The 17,809-nt window shown below is 38.6% G+C and overlaps 1 pseudogene; it reads left to right on the forward strand.

Annotated features, from left to right (window-relative positions):
* Window positions 1-17,809, forward strand: part of LOC149042519 (zinc finger FYVE domain-containing protein 1-like) — a 36,419-nt pseudogene that overhangs the window by 14,457 nt on the left and 4,153 nt on the right.

The raw sequence follows: 17,809 nt of genomic DNA on the forward strand, positions 1-17,809 counted from the left end.
ACCACCAGAAGCAGAAAGAGTAACAAATTTCCTTTGTTTTGATATGTAAAGTGTCGAACAAAAAGCAGATTTACCCTCGTCAAATGGCGTTTCAAAACAGCTGTATCTCCCTCCTTTCGATTTTTTCCTGTTTTGTAACGTGAAAGCAGTAGGAGAGGGATCGGGAAACTCAGAAAGCGCTTTGGGAATTAATCTACCATCGTTTACTTACAAGATAAACAAGTAAGATTTGTGAAGTTCGTTGAAGTATGAAGTCTAAATCAATGCCTTTTTTAAGCTTGTTTGCTGGATTTTTCGTAAACTTCCCTGATTAATTTTTCGTTTCAGCTTACTAATCTATACTATTTCAAAGCAATGTAAAAACGGAGACGAAGAACCAGTCCTTTCAACAATCGTAAACAAAGTTTTTGAGCAATCAGGTATACGAGGTGTAATAATTAATAGCCGCATATCAGAAGTCTTCGGAAAGAAAGTATTCTGTCTTCAGAAAGCTGTCAAGAAAGCTAGTAATCGTGGCGGAAGGCAATTAAATGCACTTCTTAGCAAGTTGGAAACGGGTCCTCGGTGTCGATTTAATATCATATCGATCTCAATATCATATAGTTTGTATCTTTCTTCCGTGGATTCGCCTTTCTAACGAGGGATGTATGTTGAGTATTCATTGCAAAATCGCTTTGTTTTTTTTTATTTCCCTCTTTGGCCTGTCCGCCATTTTGAAAATTCGTCACGGAGAGCATGCGCATTACGTGGGGTCAGTGGTTGCGTACACCTGGAATCGAGAAAAACAAATGTTCGTCGCACTGGGGAAAGAGTTTGATATGGTGCACCGAGAATATTCCAACTCAAGGCACATTCAAATAACGGAACTCATCTATAGAAAACAGACCTCGTCTAACGTCTGTAACTCGGTGGTCCGCAGTGTTGTTTTCTGATGATCGGGTCAATGGAGCATTTTCAGCGAATAGCTAAATACATCTGTTACAATTTTTTAATGAGGTACTCTTTTTATAATTTAGCAAATAATTTGTTCCGTTACTTATTCAATCACAACTCTTCCCAAAAACTGCGAGGGTAATGCATATTAAAGAAGTTAGTAAATACCACACCTTTTTCTTAAATGCGAATTTGATCTTAGGGGCGTATACATAAATGTTGTAATATCTTTTCGGTCTTTCCTGCAAACGCTTCCCTAAAAAGCGCTCTCTCTTTTACGCTGCACAATTAATATCATTTTTCTTTCAAAATTTGGAAAGTTAAACTACTACACTTTTATGTCAATGAGACTCAGTAAACTATAAGACCACGAGACGGCTCTAGTCTCAACTATGATAATCTGCAGAAAAGAAGTACTTCCTTGTGTTTTTCAGTCGATCGGAGGCAAGCGTGAGGCAGCGCAAAGGGCGGATAACACGCAAAGTGAGAGACGAAAAAAGAAACTGAATAACGAATTTACAAGATAGGATTTATGTATTTTTTCTAACTGAATGTTATATAACTCACAACCATACACTTGAGTACCGCTCTCGCTAAGAGCGGTCCTCTCGACTTCCCGTCGATAGTAAAGGTTTTTTTTTATTTTTTTGCCCATGAAAAGGGTTTAAGGCGTATTTCAAAAATAGTTGTGTCGCCACAAGCCAAAGTTTATTTTTGGTTGGACCACCCAGTTTTTAAGAAATAATTGTAATAAATACAGGCGGAAATCGGGCCAAAAAGGCGTATTAGTGCACCGATTGCCTTAGAACCGCGGATATCTCTCTAACTTTCATTCACTAACATCTTTAAAACAACGCAAATCCGCATGTTTGCTCAAGTGCGCTCGAGATATCACTTTGACCATTTAAACTTTGGTTTTTTTATCTTCTACGTTGAAGATTTTAGGTTTCTATAATAACTGGATAGAAAATAGACCCCAAGTTGTCCTGAAAAGTCGCATGAACATGATCCGTGTGGTAACGCTTCATCGACTTACAAAGTAAACAAAGGTGACTGGATGGCGACTCCTCGATAATTATCGTTGAAATAGGCCATGAGCCACGCACAGTGTGGAGAAGATCAAAAATTAAAAATTGACACTCTGGTCTTTACAGACATTCCGCGTAGCTTACAGGGACACAGAATCAAGCAAAAATATGTTTCGGTGTTATTTACGAAACAAGACGCATACACTCTGAAAGAATTCTTGCATTTCCTTCTGATAATTTGCACACGGAACGCAATAAATTGGCCTTCCTTTCTGGAAATTTGTTTCCATCATTAATTATTTAATGCCGTTATGGACCACGACATTCTCCAGTGACATACTAAACATTTCCGTGGACCATCAAAACCTAATAAAAAAATATCCGGCTTGATATATTGCGTGACGTGATTATGCTAATTTGTTTCCATCTTTTGCTGGTATAAAAAGTGAAACCAAACACCAGCTAATGCAACGAATTAGAATCTAAAGTTATACATGAATTGGAGAATTTTACATTTTACTAATAATTTCATCTCTCCAGATGTTTACCTGTTTCATGGAAGGTAAATATTACAGTGGCCGCGGGAGATGGTTGCAAACATTGTAATGGATTACAAGCAATTGCAGACTATCGAGATTGTTGCGTAGACTATCCTAAAAGGTGTTTAGTGAACGGCATGAGTCTCTTAGCCAAGACGAAACCCTAAGTTTATATTCAAAACAGAAGAATATGGAAAGCTTATAGTTTGAGAAATTCTGTTGGTCAGCATGTCAGGTGATCACGTCGCGTGTAATAAACAAACCTAACTGTAGATAGAAATATGAGAGATGGTAAGATTTTTCTTTCTCTAACCAAACTGTCTTCAACAAAACTCTTTCTACTGGATAACAGTCGAACTAACGTTGAATGTAGATAAGTAAACTTTTCACTTCTAGATTTACACCGTCTATTTAATTCAGAAAGAAAAAGTGAGTTTTCTGTTTCTCTTCTCTCGTTGAATACAATTCACCACTTATTAGTGAGAACGGGGCCTGAGTTACCGAGTGCGTAATTAACAGTGACTTACGTCAGCGAAGCAGAGAATGCTTTCGATGTGCACGTTTCGAGCGAAAGGCCGTTTTAATGTATTCTGCTAGAATAAGTTGCCTGTTTTCAATTTTCGGGAAACTTTAAACGCAATTTTTAAGGTCAATATTTCCGATCGCGGCTATCGTGCGTGATTACCGGTACTATTTTTCAAGCAGTCAGTAAAAAGGACAACAGTTCATGACCAGCTCAGTTCATCTTCTTTCGCCTGGTAGAGCTTTTTTTTACTTTCCACAATACGTTTGGGACGTTGGATATGTTGTGATTTGTCCAGTTATACCTTTTTCTGGAGGTCGGTTCTCGCCTTGTCATAGATCATTTGTTATGGCGCACAAAACTTAAGGTCAACAGGGTCATGTTGCATGAACTTTGATTTGATTATCATATTTGCATATTTTTAACATGCGGCATGTATGACCATGACTGATTCTTGGGTCTTATTATCTCTTATAAATACAATAGGCCATGAATCAGTTATTCGAAACCCACTCATTTCTTTGGAAACCCGTGAACGATGGCGATTTTATTTCATGGAGCGTGTCTTAGCAATCAACATTTGGTTATTCCCAAACAAATGCAAAGGCTTTTTGTTGAATTTCTTGTCCTGTGGTATGCTCAAAGCGTGGTGCGCTAAGCTTGTGCTCAAAACATGTCGTTTAAATTTCCACGGCCGAAACCAAAGCATCCTCAAAGAAGTGTTTTTGATGGCCTGCCGCCATGGTGAAATTTTTATACAATATGACTTACATAAGATTGCAAAAACTGATTAAAATTTACTTTACATTCAAACGGTATAGGTGATTGTGTGAAGATAAAAAATGGGTTTTATGTACAAGATATCTAATCGCTTGGAGATGTAATCGTTTTGGAATAAATTTAGATATAGCATGGATATCATAAATCTTCGTAATAGCGTTTGGGGGAAAACTGCAAATGGAAAAACGTTGTGTGCGTTATTAGTTTTCATTTCTACTTTAGTAGAAAGGCCCGCCTTATCTAGGGCGGATGGGATCTAGGAGTAATAATGGAACAAGAAAAAAACCAAGAAAAACTTGAATGAAACAAAGGATATGACAAAAAATTTATCTGGAGAACAGTTAGCTGCAGTGAAAATAGAAGGCAAGAGAAAGGAAATGAGGTCATGGATAACGAGTAAAGTTTGTCAGTAAAGTTTGTCGGCAAACTTTGTCAGTAAAGCTTGTCAGTAACCTTTGTCAGTAAACTTTGTTTGTGAATAAATATTTTCTATTTAAATTTTGCTCGCTTACCATTGCGTGACAATCTCATAAAAACAGGAAATCAATGATGCAACAGGAAATTTCTCCGAAGAAATGTGTCACAGCATTTTATTTCATACGACAATGTTAGAAACTAATTTTTTAACCAGTCCGATGCTTACATTGTATTTTTTTCATGTTTTTTCATAATAATTTTGAAGCATATCTTAAGAAATACAAATTTTGACCATTGTGTAATTTCTGTGGGTACTCAAGATCAACTTCTTCTCTGTATTCAGTTAAATTGACTTTATCAATAGCTTTTTCACTCAACCCTTTAAAACGAAAAGTTGAAAGATATTGACTCATAGCTCAATTATATAGCTTATTAGAATTGAGATACATAATATATAGGTTTAGCCAAGCCTAAAAGCGGAGCTCTTGCTAGTTTATTTTCCGGCCCTTTACTATAATAAAAACTGCAATAAAACTCTTCAGCACTGACTGTAGAAGAGTTAATTCAAGGGAATTTAGGGACCAGTCCGGGGTTAGAAGGGGAAGAACTGAAATCACTAAAAAAGAGTATGTCAACACGGCAAAAATTCTCTATTGTTCTTAAATTGAAAATTATTTCATTTCTGTTTTGCTTGTTTTGACGGCAATCTCTGAACAGCTAGTGGAGGAAGACGACGAAGGAGGTTGAAATTCCTCGGCAGAAGTTTTGTCATGGTGTTTCGCTTTGTTGAATTCTTACTTAGTTCATGCAAATTCGTACACGAAAATGTCATATTTCTTCAAAGTACTATCTGTGCGTTGATGACTGAATATTTTAACGACAATTCTCCAATTAATATAGGTGAATAAAGCTAATTTTCTGACTTAATGACGAATTCTTATTATCAAATAAAACGTTTCTCAAAAAAAAAAAAAACCAATACTCGAACCAAAGGTAAACATGAACTGGATGTAAGTCATACTGAAACTAACCTTGTGATCTGACAGCCCTTTGTATCATAAAGCAAAGCTCCAATAAGAGAAGGGAGACAGAAACAGAATACATGACACAGAAAAGGATTCAAAAAGTTCTGGTCAAGAAACGAATTCTTTACTTAATATTACTTATCATGACAGGGGAAGTTTAAAACAATGGAAATTAGGCTGTCGCCGGTTTAACCAATAGCAGTCAAATCATTTCGCATGTCAGCTGTTGTGCCTTAGTTTCTACCAGTAAAAATGTTTGTTTAGAATGCTGCTCGGTTCAGCAATAATTTACCTGTCAATTGCCATAATTAAGTTTTGTCGCATCATTTTGTGGCCCGACATGCTATCATGAAAAATTCATACATAACAGTTATAATTATGCAGCAGTGTAACACGTCAGCAAATTTTCCTCCACGAAATCTTTCATATCCATACTGTCGTCCCATTTTAGGAATGATAAATTGAATTTTTTAAATGATAAGCAACTGATTTTTAAACTGTTTGTGCTGAATTAGGATAAATTGGACCTGAAAGAATTGGTTTAGGTCACGAACCTTCCTACAATTTTTTTCTTTCATAACAAAATCGATAAGACTTTTAGACCGGTAAAGCTCGCAAAAGTTCTTTGTCATAATGTAGTTTACTAAATTGGTTCGTCGTTGAAAATGTGTGCGTTAACTAAATGGATAGATGCAAACCTAGTTTGTGAAAATGAAGAATTCATTCGAAAGTTTCCTAGGTTATCGTTTTTACACATGCACAACAGCTGGCATTGTGAAACTTTGCCAAATTATCATGCAACCACTGTTTATTCTGGTGGTGGTAAGAACTTCCTGTGTGTCATGATATTCGTGATGGATAAGTTTTGATTATCATGGAGCCTTGTTACAAGCTAAGTCAGCCAATTCACCTCCGCGACACCTTTCATATCCATATTTCTGTGAATATTTCCGTCTTCCCCTTTTTTTCGCTGAAAGATATGTACAACAGCTGGGATTGTGATGCTTTGTTGAATTATCTTAACAATGTTTATTTTGGTTCTCTGGTAAGAACTTCCTGTAAATCATGTTCCTTCTCCATTATTTACTGCTCTCGTCTGGCAATAAAGGCAATTAGAGGCAATGAATCAGCAGAAATTCATTTTCACAAGTTCAAATTAGCTTTGATATCTACACAATTTTCAAACTTTTCACTTGATATACACTAATACACGGTCTGACTTCTTATCTTCATTATCAAAAACTGGAATGGTGTTGTACTATAAATTGCTGACTTTTTCTTGTAATTATTATTATTTTTATTATTATTGTGATCATTTTTAGTCTCAGGAGGGAGAAGTCCTACTTCGTAAGCCCTTAGCTTTTTTTTTTACCAATTTAATTATCAAATTAAGTCCATTATATTCCGATTTTGTAACTAGTAAGAAGACAAAAAAAGAAATAAAAAGGTGGGTTTTCAATTATCATAGAGTGCCATAGAAAATTAAAATGTGTCTCCGTTTATGGGAAGTTACTTCAACATCGTGGTGGCGCACACGTTAAAAAATGACCGTACAAAAAATATTGAAGGAATATTTCTCTGCAAATGAAATCTTTGAGGAGAATCAGTTGACTTCTCTTTCTATTAGTGGTAGTCTTTTGGCATACCTTCAATGAATTTACATTACTTCGTGTTTTCCCTCTAAAAATATAAATGTTGTCAAAATAATGTGCTCATGTTTCTTAATTTGTTTTGATCACTTTTATTATTAAAGAGGTTATTTATATTGCTTTCGAGTTAAAAGCAGATAGAGCAACAAACCTGTCTCCTTGGAGCTGTATTGTTGCTATGGTAGCCTTGATTGTTAGAAAAACAAACACAGTTTGATTATAGTTTATTGGGCATTTTTGAACATCGATTTCAAGGAAACAAACTGAAAAGTGTAGAAGCTATTATCCATAAAAAAAGAATAGGTTTTTTCCAAATAAAGAAACCATTTGAACCTTAACAAACTTTGAATCCAGACTCATTTGACCCCAGCCTCTCACAACCATCGATTCCCAGTAAACGGACGAATTTTCTTAGTTCAGGATAAAACTGATTTAGATAGTCTTTGAAATTCTGGTGCAAATCCTAGTTGCCATCCTTGTCCCTAACTTTATTAATATTATTACCTGTTATGAAAAAAATCAAGAAATGCTTCAACATTTTGCTAAATAATTTCATATCATAAAGAAACGAATATTTTTAGCTATTCGTAGAGATGTTTTTACCACCAACGAACATTCTGAAATTTTCAAAAATAGTGCATATCATAAATTTGTTTTACCGTTTTTTTTATTATTGTTATTATTACTTTTTTCTATTCATTTATTTATTTATGGAACAATCAGCATTGTAAAATGAAAAGATATCAAGTAGGAATCAATAGCATAAACCAGGTAAGAGAAGGAGCCTTCACATAGTTTTAAGGGGTATTCTAGGAAGCGGGGAATTGAGGGAACTAAAAAAAAAATAATGAATAACAACAAAACGGAAGCTGAAGCTACGCTGACGAAGCAGTCCACTATAAGTGTGAAACAGGAGTTTTAAACAATACAGTTCACGAAAAAATCATCTAAAAGATTCCATTTAGGTTCGGTGGTCTGTAACTTTCGAACTTTCGTCGGCCATTTCATTTCACCGATTTGGCTGAAATTTGGCATGGTCCTATTTCAGGGTCCTAATTGAGAAATTGATACAAAAAAGTTCCGATTATTTTTGCTTACTGAAAAAACTGCAAATCACACCTGGTCTGCCCGTACTTGCCCACCAATATGGCGGATCGAGGGTGATCTTTGACTTCAACTCGAGTTCTATAGTAAAGATTCCTCAACATTTCATGATATTCTTAAAAATATTTTCCACTCCTTTTAATACTTATTACGAAAAATATGGCAAATATCTAATGTTAACAAAATTTTATCTCAACGTTGTAAGGTCGTTTCAGGCCGCCTTGAACAATGACAAAATTTACCCCAACTTTATAACCTAATATCTCCAGTGTTGCCTCGATTCAAACGTTACCATTAATTATGACCAATGTTTGTTCATAGGTGAAAAGATTTCACTAATAAAAAAATAGAGATAATGTCTTTGTCGAGGAAAAAATATATCAGCCCGTAATGACCTAGCTATGTTTGGGACCTGGTCCTAAGAGCTCCTAGATCAATTCGCCGATCAAAAGAAAACGGTTTAAATACACCTTTCGTTCAGATCGTTTCCTAGTAATTTGGAAATATCTTCCTTCTTAATACATACTTAACGATGTTGAAGCGAAATTGTTGCAACGGGATGATTTTTACTCACTAATTGAATTTAAACAGGCGCTCCTGCTTTAACTAAGACATGCGCAATTACGCTTAGTAGAGTTTATTTTGCCTGCCGTTTTGAGAAACATTCTCATCAACTCTGATATACTTTTGCTGATAGCAGGTAGTCATTTATTTGAATTAAATCCTTGCAAGCTTAAGATAAATGGTACGGTAAATACAAATTTATGACCTAAGGAATGACCTAAAATGACCTAAAATGACCTTGAGTGATTTCAAAAATGACCTTAAAAAGCCTAGTATGACCTTGTAAGATGTAAACGATACGGTGTCGACAAAATCTGAATCGGACCGGCCGGACCGGATCGGATTGTTCATTTCGGTTTGCGGATTTTACGTGGTTTAACATTTGCTTTTTCGGTTTTCGTCAAAAATTCAAGTGCTTTTTTTCAAAATTTTTCCGCTTTTTTTTTTTCGATCTGAGCGGCAATTAAGCGCCTCCACTGATCTCGAACAGCCACGAAACACAAATGTTATTGAGAGGAATACGTGACAAACCAAATGTCGCTTAAATATCAGGTGTGGTTTCTTGAGGTTTGCTATATACCATCGGGTCGAGCGTGTGCATATCCCTTTCATGGTGTACTCGAGACATAAAGACTCGATTACAAGGCTTTAACATCGTTGATGCGAAATTCAGTTAATTGCTAGAGCAGGTACTGAGGCTTCTTTTATGCTTATGAGTTGATCAATTCGAAGTTTCAAATTTACTCCTCCCCCCCCCCCCCCTCCCCCCCGCCCGGGCATTTGAACTTTTAAAAATTCTCGCCCCGAAAAGAAGACAAAATGTGGTTTCAACCAAAGTGTAATGGAATCGGATGTATATACCAGACACTGTTACGGTGTTTAAACTCGTGATTAAATCAGCGGTCTGCACGGTCAATGGCATGTAACTTTTTTCGTCACGGGCTGGAATATTTTAAAAATTGATGTAATTTACATTTATTTTTTATTTCAAGTTTGATACCGAAAAAGGACGAAATTACAATATGCCCACGTCACCAAGAGGCTTAAGGCACACATTGGGTGTGTAGGAGAAAAAGGTGGTCCATGCCCCCAAAGTGGCCACACAAACAGACTACCACCAAAAGGAAACAGAGGGCTTTCTCTAGGGCAAGCCAAAGTTCTTTATCAAGAGTTGACTGTCATTATTTCTATTGGCATCCTTAATTTTACTCTTGATCTGCCGAAAACTAAATAAATGAAGATTTCGTGTAATTGGGAGTTAACATGTTTAATTGATGCTTTTTTTTTATCGCTGTAGAGGATGCTGTCACGAGGCTAGCAAATATTCAGTTTTTTTCCTTGTCTCACCGAGAGAAAATGAAGATGTATATGATATTTTGACAGTGATTCTACAAACACATATTTCTCTCCTTTACTATACAGCTATTTGCAGAGAATGCAGGAAAAGAGTAGGATTGCTACCGAACAGAGGGCGAAGTGAAGAAGACTAATTTGAGAAAGGTGGTGGTCGTGGTCGTCATAACGATGACGATAAGATGTTGGTGATGTTAATATCAGTTTTACTGAGTATGATAGCCGTGGTGCTGATAACGACAACAATGGGAGGAGTGCCAAAGATGTTGGCGATCTCAATATCAGTTTTAACGAGGATGATGAGGGCCGTGCTGATCACGAGGACGATGTGAGGTGCCAAAGATATTGGCGATGTTGATGTCAGTAAAAACGAGAATGATCGTGTAAATACTGTTAACGATGACAATAGGAGCGATGAAGACAAGAACACTGATAACGCTTTAGAACCTGACAAATCATAGCAAACAGGACATGTAAGTAAAAACTACCTCTTTGTTTGATGTCCATGTTATGATGATCCTTTAACAAAAGTAATTACAAATCAGGTTAGGTTTAATGCCAGTAAAGCACAGTATACTTAAAGAAGAATTAATCGATCAACATGGTGTTACTTTTAATTTTAAACAAAAAAAAACATGAAGATAAAAGCCAAGAAAGTGTACTGTTCCTCGATCTATGTGATTGATTACTTCTATTCACGGGTCCCACTTTCTCCTGAGGTAGACAGAAGTACCACCGGATGGCATTCCTTTAAAGAACGACAAAGTCTTGCAGCAGATACAGAGAGACATTTTGTTGAGAGCTTCCGGAAAAAGGAGTCGAACGAATTCCTCAGTATTTGCGGAGTAACCCCAGTTACAATGATGGACACAGGCCTGCATTCAGCAATGGAGTGAACCGAAAGAAGAAACATCACCGAAGCAAGCGGCGCTATGGTTGAAATTTTGCAGACTTTGTCTCCAAGGCATCACGATGAGTTATGGGACGAGTTAGGAAGATCCGAAAATTTGTGTGAAGCATTCAACACCGCCAAGACAAACACGTTTGGGTCATCACAGAGTGTTATTAAGTATCTTCCTTGCAGCAGCGCAGAGCAACGCCAGGTAAAACCCTCCGAAAACAAATTATTTCTATAATGGTGGATGTTTCCACTTATGAAGAAATACGACCTTTCATCCTTGGCCTCACAAAATACACGTTTTGCGAGGTAAGGAAGTACAGCTCAAATCATGGGTGTGGGACACTCGTGGCACTAAAATCGGTTCCTCGTTGTAAAATTGATCAGGCAGGTAATTTTCTGAGTTTTCTCACTAGCCACTCCATCGTGCAAGACTTTCCCTTTAGTGAAAAGGTTCTGAAATTGTTATCCGGGGAAGTAGTGCAGACGCTAAATATTATCAAGATGTCGGTCAACGAGCGCATTTTTAACCAGTATCTACAATACTGTGAGGAGAGCGGGACATACTCCCTTAGTAGGAGCACACTTCCAAGAATTTTAACAGCGTTTAAAGCATCAACAACAACATCCCTTCAAGGCCTTGATTGAATTCGTAAGAGTCTTCTTTATATATTTTTCGTTCTCAAAACGGTGAGCAAAATCAATCCCTCCGAGTGTTAATGGCAAATCGATAGTTTACATTCTTCCAAGTAAATGGCAATTTCTGGATGGGGGCACTGGGTAACATTGGAGATATCAGGCTGACAAGTTGGGGTAAAATTTCCACTCTTCAAGACGGCACAAAACGTCCTTCGAACGTTGAGATAACTTGTCATCAAAGTATGTCATTTCCCACATTTTTCCAATAAATTTAAAGAAAAGGGCTAGGTTTTTATTAATTTTAAGAGATGTTAAAAAATCTTTACGAAAAGACTCAAGTTGAAGTCGTATGAACATCTTCGATACGCCATGTTGCCGACCAAGTATGGCAGACTAGGCCGGCTTTATCGATAATTTGCAACTTTTTAATACCCATTTCGTGGTTAGACGCTGAAATCACCCTTCCTGCCAAATTTCAGCCAAATCGGTGTTGTTGAGTGGCCGCGATTTTTTGAAAAAGCTTGTAATTTACAGACTATTGCTCTCAAAAATCAATTTTTTTTCTACAAAAACAGTTCAATTTTTCCTTTTTTTGATACCATTCATTTTCAATGTAAATTTAACTCATGCTTTATTTCTTTCTCAGACTATTTTTTGTTTTCCACAATAGCCTATATTTCGATAGATCAGTAGTTTTCCCTTGTATGTTTAAGAAAACTAGCAAAATTACTCAAATATTACGGAAAAAATTTAAAAAGATTAAAAATATTTTCCTCTGCATCATTAACATTTTCGTAAAAAAACTCTGTGTCGGAAATGAGAATAAAGAATCTGCTATGTTCCGAAACTTCACGTTTCATTTAATCATTTAATAAAAAATCAACTTGATCTTTCCCCTCCCGTCTCATGCTCTGGTCTCTCTCATTTTTAAAGACATAACATGATCCTGTTGTTCAATTATCTGACACATCGCAAAAAATCAACCGAAAATCAATTAACGCTGAATAATCTCTCACTAGAATGGCACACTCGATAAAAATTGAAATTCAATGAACGAAATAGAAAGTTAGTCCAGTATATCAGTTCAGTGTTCCTAAATATCTCTAATCAGTATCAATGTGTGAATGCGATGAGGAGCGGCTACCGCTGGATCCCTCCTGGGCCTGAATGTCGGGGCTTCGGGGTTGAGTTGCGGAGGGGTCTGTACATTCTCCCGATCGCAGGAAAGCTCCAGTGGGTAAAGGTGTTGTACTGCCTGTTCGAGTGTTCTTTTCCCCGCTCGAAGTTTGGCAGCGCGAACGATTCCGCCTCGTCCCGAAATCAGGTCTTCCACGAATCCAATTGTCCATTCATTGCAATTTCGTTCCTCGTCCTCGATGATGACCACCTCCATTTTGGCCAAGGGCGTGGTTTGACCCCTGTGTTTCATCCGGTGTCGTTCTCTCAAGCCTCGTAAATATTTGTCCATAAAGCCTGCTTGCACCTTCGCAGATATTTAGCTCTTCTGCGCGGATCAAATTCTCTTGAATGGTGTGGTTTCAGTTCTGGTAGCTGGTTTGATCGAAGAAATAGTAGTGAGTTAGGGGTAAGCATGGGTAACTGTATGTCGTCTTCTCCACATCCAGTACCACTTCACACAGCTCTCTCCAGGTCAACATTCCGTATCCGATAGTCTTGTTTAAAGCTGTTTTGACCAGTACGATGAGGCACTCGAACTGTCCTCCCCACAAAGCGGCGTGGCTGAGGTTGAATTGCCACTTGATGTTCTCATGTGGTAAGTAGTTTTGTGTCTTCTCGTCACGCATAACTTGTTTGAGCCACTTTTCGGCGCCAACAAAGGTTTTGCCATTGTCGGAAAATATCTTCTCCGGCGCCCGCGGCGCACGATGAGCCGTTTTAAACTTCTTAGGAATTCACTGGTCGCCAGGTTTGGTAGTACTTCCAGGAATAATCCTTGTGTAAGACTGCATGCGCACAATGCAAGATAGGCCTTTCCTTCTGTTTTGGCTCTGATACGGTACTTGATGGGCCCTGCAAAATCAACTCCGCTAACCGCGAATGGGGTGCTCCCCTCTGTGCGGTCAGTGGATAGGAGTCCAGGAGGCTGTGTTGCCAGTGCCATGGCCTGAAACCGCTTGCAGCCTGAACACGCCTTGAGAACTTATTCTACGAGTGCCCTTAAACGCGGTACCCAGTATAGCTCTCGCACTTTGGTCATGGTAAGGGTCACTCCTCCGTGCGGTGTGTCGACATGTGATCGGTGAACTAATTTGCGAGTGAAGGGCAAGGAGTCTGGTAAAAACTATGGGGTAATGGCCTTGAATTCCTCCCCTGCACTCTGAAAAAATTCCCTCCTGGTTTCCTTGCACATTCAACTGTAAACGGTCTTCAAATTTCTCGCTCGAATTTGCTTGTTGTTGAACTCGCTTGATCCAGAACGTTGTCTGTTTCTGTATTTCTTCAGTTATAAGGGGACCAACGACTCTGTTTACGGAAAGTTCTTATGTTGTGGAGGAATCTCCCGATCCAGGCACCCACTCGCAACACACGCCACAGCTCGTGCTTCTCCAGCAGCTCATCGAAGACGTCGTTGTTCTCTGTTTTCTCTCGCGCGTTTGTTTCGTAGATGTCGTTAGAAGGTCTGGCGGCCGGTCCTGTGGTTTTGCTAACGAGCTTGGTCCTTGCCACCAAAGACCTGTCAATCTACTAACATCTCCTCCCCGATTCCCCACGTCCGCTGGATTCTCCTCTGTTGGTACATGCCTCCAGTTCATTTGTTTTTCTTGGATCTTCCTCACTCGATTTCCCACGAACTGTTTGTGTCGCCATTTCCGCGGTTCCAGTCCAGTGCTACTGTGCTACCCAGCCAACCATAAACACTTCTTACGGGAAAACCCTTCGGGACTTCTTTCACATTTTGTACTAGGTTTGCAGCCATACGTCCAGCCACTAGTTCAAAACGAGGAATCGTGAGTCACAGAGAGGGTCACGGGTGAAGCAAGACCGAGTGGATCGTAGATTTTTGCGAATTTTCCAAGGATGTACCTTTTGTCGGCTCAGCGGTTGAAATCGGGAAGCTGACTTTAATTTCGTCCTTTTCTTTGTCCCAGGGGACTCCCAGCAGTTTTGATTCGCCCTTTCTGATTCCCACTTGTCGTTTGGCGTAACTCTGACTTTCTTCATCTGAAGTCGCAGTTTCAACTTCTAACTTCTGATTGTTGGAATACCACTTGTGCAGCTTGAAAGTCGCCTCACCTAAGATTGCTGTGGCTGTCATCTTTATTTCTAACGTTTGTTTTATTTGAAAAGATAGAGGGGCCGCAGCCAGGATGAATCATCTTGTAAAATTTAAAAAACGATCTCTGGCTAAAACTTTTAAAAATACGAGCTTTCGGCTGTTTGCGCTACAGCCTTCAACGGGTAAAATGATAAAAAAGATAAGAAATACTAGGTGTGAAGTACAAAGTAGGAAATTAAAAATGCTAATAACTAAGAATGTTTGTTAAAAATACTAGGTGTGAAGTACAAAGTAGGAAATTAAAAATGCTAATAACTAAGAATGTTTGTTAAAAAGAATGTTGTATTGTCCGGGCAAAGGACAGGAATTGTTGTCTGCATTGGGAGTTAACTTGGAATGCCACGCTTCTAGTGTTTTTCTTGTTCTAAAACTGCCTTTGTCAATAACAGATGCATTATCAAAGTCTATTGCGTGATTATTGGCCCAGACGTGATTGGAAATTCTTGAGCCTTTTGCCGCGGTTTTCACATTTCTGAGGTGTTCTTTCTTTCTTGTGTTGAAGGCCCTGCCAGTCTCACCAATATAACACCATGAACAGTCACCACAAGGAATTTTATAAACAACATTTGTTTGAGATTCCAATAATGGTCGAAATTTTGGGGCCGGGAACTGTTGTTGGAGGGTGATAAGTGGTTTGTTCACCACTGTGATGTCGTGTTTTTTGAGGACACGAGTCAGAGGTTCTGTTACGCCTTTAATGTATGGAAGAGAGGCGAACGACTTGCGTGATTCGGACGCCTCGACCATCTTGAAAAATGTGCCAACAAGTTCCTCCGGGGACAACACACAACATTCTTTTTAACAAACATTCTTAGTTATTAGCATTTTTAATTTCCTACTTTGTACTTCACACCTAGTATTTTTAACAAACATTCTTAGTTATTAGCATTTTTAATTTCCTAATTTGTACTTCACACCTAGTATTTCTTATCTTTTTATCATTTTACCCGTTGAAGGCTGTAGCGCAAACAGCCGAAAGCTCGTATTTTTAAAAGTTTTAGCCAGAGATCGTTTTTTAAATTTTACAAGTTTGTTTTATTGTCTCCCCGCCACTAATTAAATCATCCACTAGTTCCGGGTTCACCATTTTGTATCGATGTAGATGTTCTTTGATAACTGCAGCTAAGAGGAATGGAGACGGTGCCAAACCAAAGAGTACTCGAGTGAATCGCAAGGTTTCTACCTGTTTGCTTGCCAGATCCTTTATTTAATGAAAGCGTAAGGCATCTCGGTCTTCTCTTCGGACGCGAATTTGCAAGAATGCTTGGTTTAAGTCGCCTGCTATTGCCACGGGATAGAACCTATTTAGTATCAGCACGTTCCAAAGCTGGTTCTGTAGTGGAGGGTCGATTTCGAGACACTCGTTGAGTGAGAGGACACGTGCATTTGCTCTTGCAGAAGCATCATAAACAATACGTATGTTTGTAGATTCTGCGTTCTCGCGCACGACCGCTTTATGAGAAATGTAGAACTCTCTTCCGTCCTTGACCACCTCGTCAGCGCGTTCTACGATCCCTTGACTCAGTCGGGTCTGGATAATGTCGTTGTACCTCTCCAGCTCGCCTTGCATCTCTAACTTCCGTACAAGATTTTTGAGACGTTTTAAACTTCCTGTGTAATTGTTCGTTAGGGGAGGATGATTCCCTCTCCATGTTAGGCTCGTCTCGTACTAGCCTTTTGAACTCCTGGTTAGTTGCTCTTTGAACTCTTCGTGAACGGTTTCCTGTTCTCCACTGGGATTGTCCTTTAGCCCCAGGACGTCTAACTTGCACGATTATTTGTAATCGATTGCGGAGGTCTGCGTTAAGAACATGTTGCTAAGATCCAATCCCGTTCCAGGTGACAAAATCGTCCAGCCGAACTCCGTATATTCTGCTACTGGTTCTCCCGAGCACCCAACTCTTGGTCTTGCCCCTGTTTTGATACTAGCGTACTCGTTTGCTCTTAGGATCAGATCAAAATCAAAATCGAATTACGATTCGGGGCGATTGCTTGTGCTTTTGCATCGGTTCCGTCAGATTCCGACGAACAATCGTGTTTGCGATCTGCATTGACTTTGATTTTTAAGCTGCCTGCTCCAATGATATTCGAACGTTGCGGAACTTCAGCAGTTGCCGAGCTTGTCAGAGGCTCTTGGTCAAACCAAGAACCTTTATCGCTTTCAGCAAGGATACTATTCTTTTCTTGGAGGAATGGTGCGCTTAATTTCTTCTTTGGGCCCCTTTTTCTGTTCATCCTAGCCCAAGGATTTTTTTCTGCTTTTGATTTTTCGATGAACGCAACGTGAACGCACTGCACTTCTACGTGAAAATTTTTTCAAGTGCGCGATGTATACAAAATATGCAAATAACATGACATTGCCGCGAGAATCACTCTCAGACTCGCTCAGTTTCGAGATTATGACACCTTCCTAATTTATTAACTTTTATTCGAAAATACGTTTTTCTAAATAAGTGAGACGCTTTTTGATATTTTAAAATTTTTCTTTTTCCAGATGTTAGGTAAAATGTCTGACTTCGATTTAGTCAAATAAAAAAAAAAAAAAAAACGATCGTTTCGGCCTCTGAAGGTGGGAAGTAACCTTAAATTACTCTCTGCCTGGCTGGTCACACTTATTTTTGGTATTCCTTCCATGATATCGATTTGAATCGGAAATTAACCGCATATATGACATGCATAATTTTTCAATACTTCCTTTCCTTTTACGAATAAAGGTCTGTTAGGAGAAGAGAAAACAGAATCTGGTTGTTCCAAAAATGTGTTCCTCCAGTGGTCTGGGTAAGCACTTGCAATAAATAATTATTTTTATTATAAATTTGGATATAACGCGTTTTGACACTAGATAAAAGAGCGTGCTCTATGAGAGTACAGAGCATAGAGCTGAGCTAAAGCTGTCACGCCATCTGCCAAATTGTACTATGTTTGACCTTTCCCGGGACTTCTCTCTGGCTTTTTTTCGCTAATTGAAAGTGAAATTTCGGAACAAGCGAGCCGGCAAGTAGCAACAGAAGAACCAAACAAAGGTTTTTTTATAAGGCCAGGCGCCGTAATGTACGTTA

The sequence above is a fragment of the Pocillopora damicornis genome, chromosome 7 (assembly GCF_964200805.1).
Source record: "Pocillopora damicornis chromosome 7, jaPocDami1.2, whole genome shotgun sequence".
NCBI lineage: Eukaryota > Metazoa > Cnidaria > Anthozoa > Scleractinia > Pocilloporidae > Pocillopora > Pocillopora damicornis.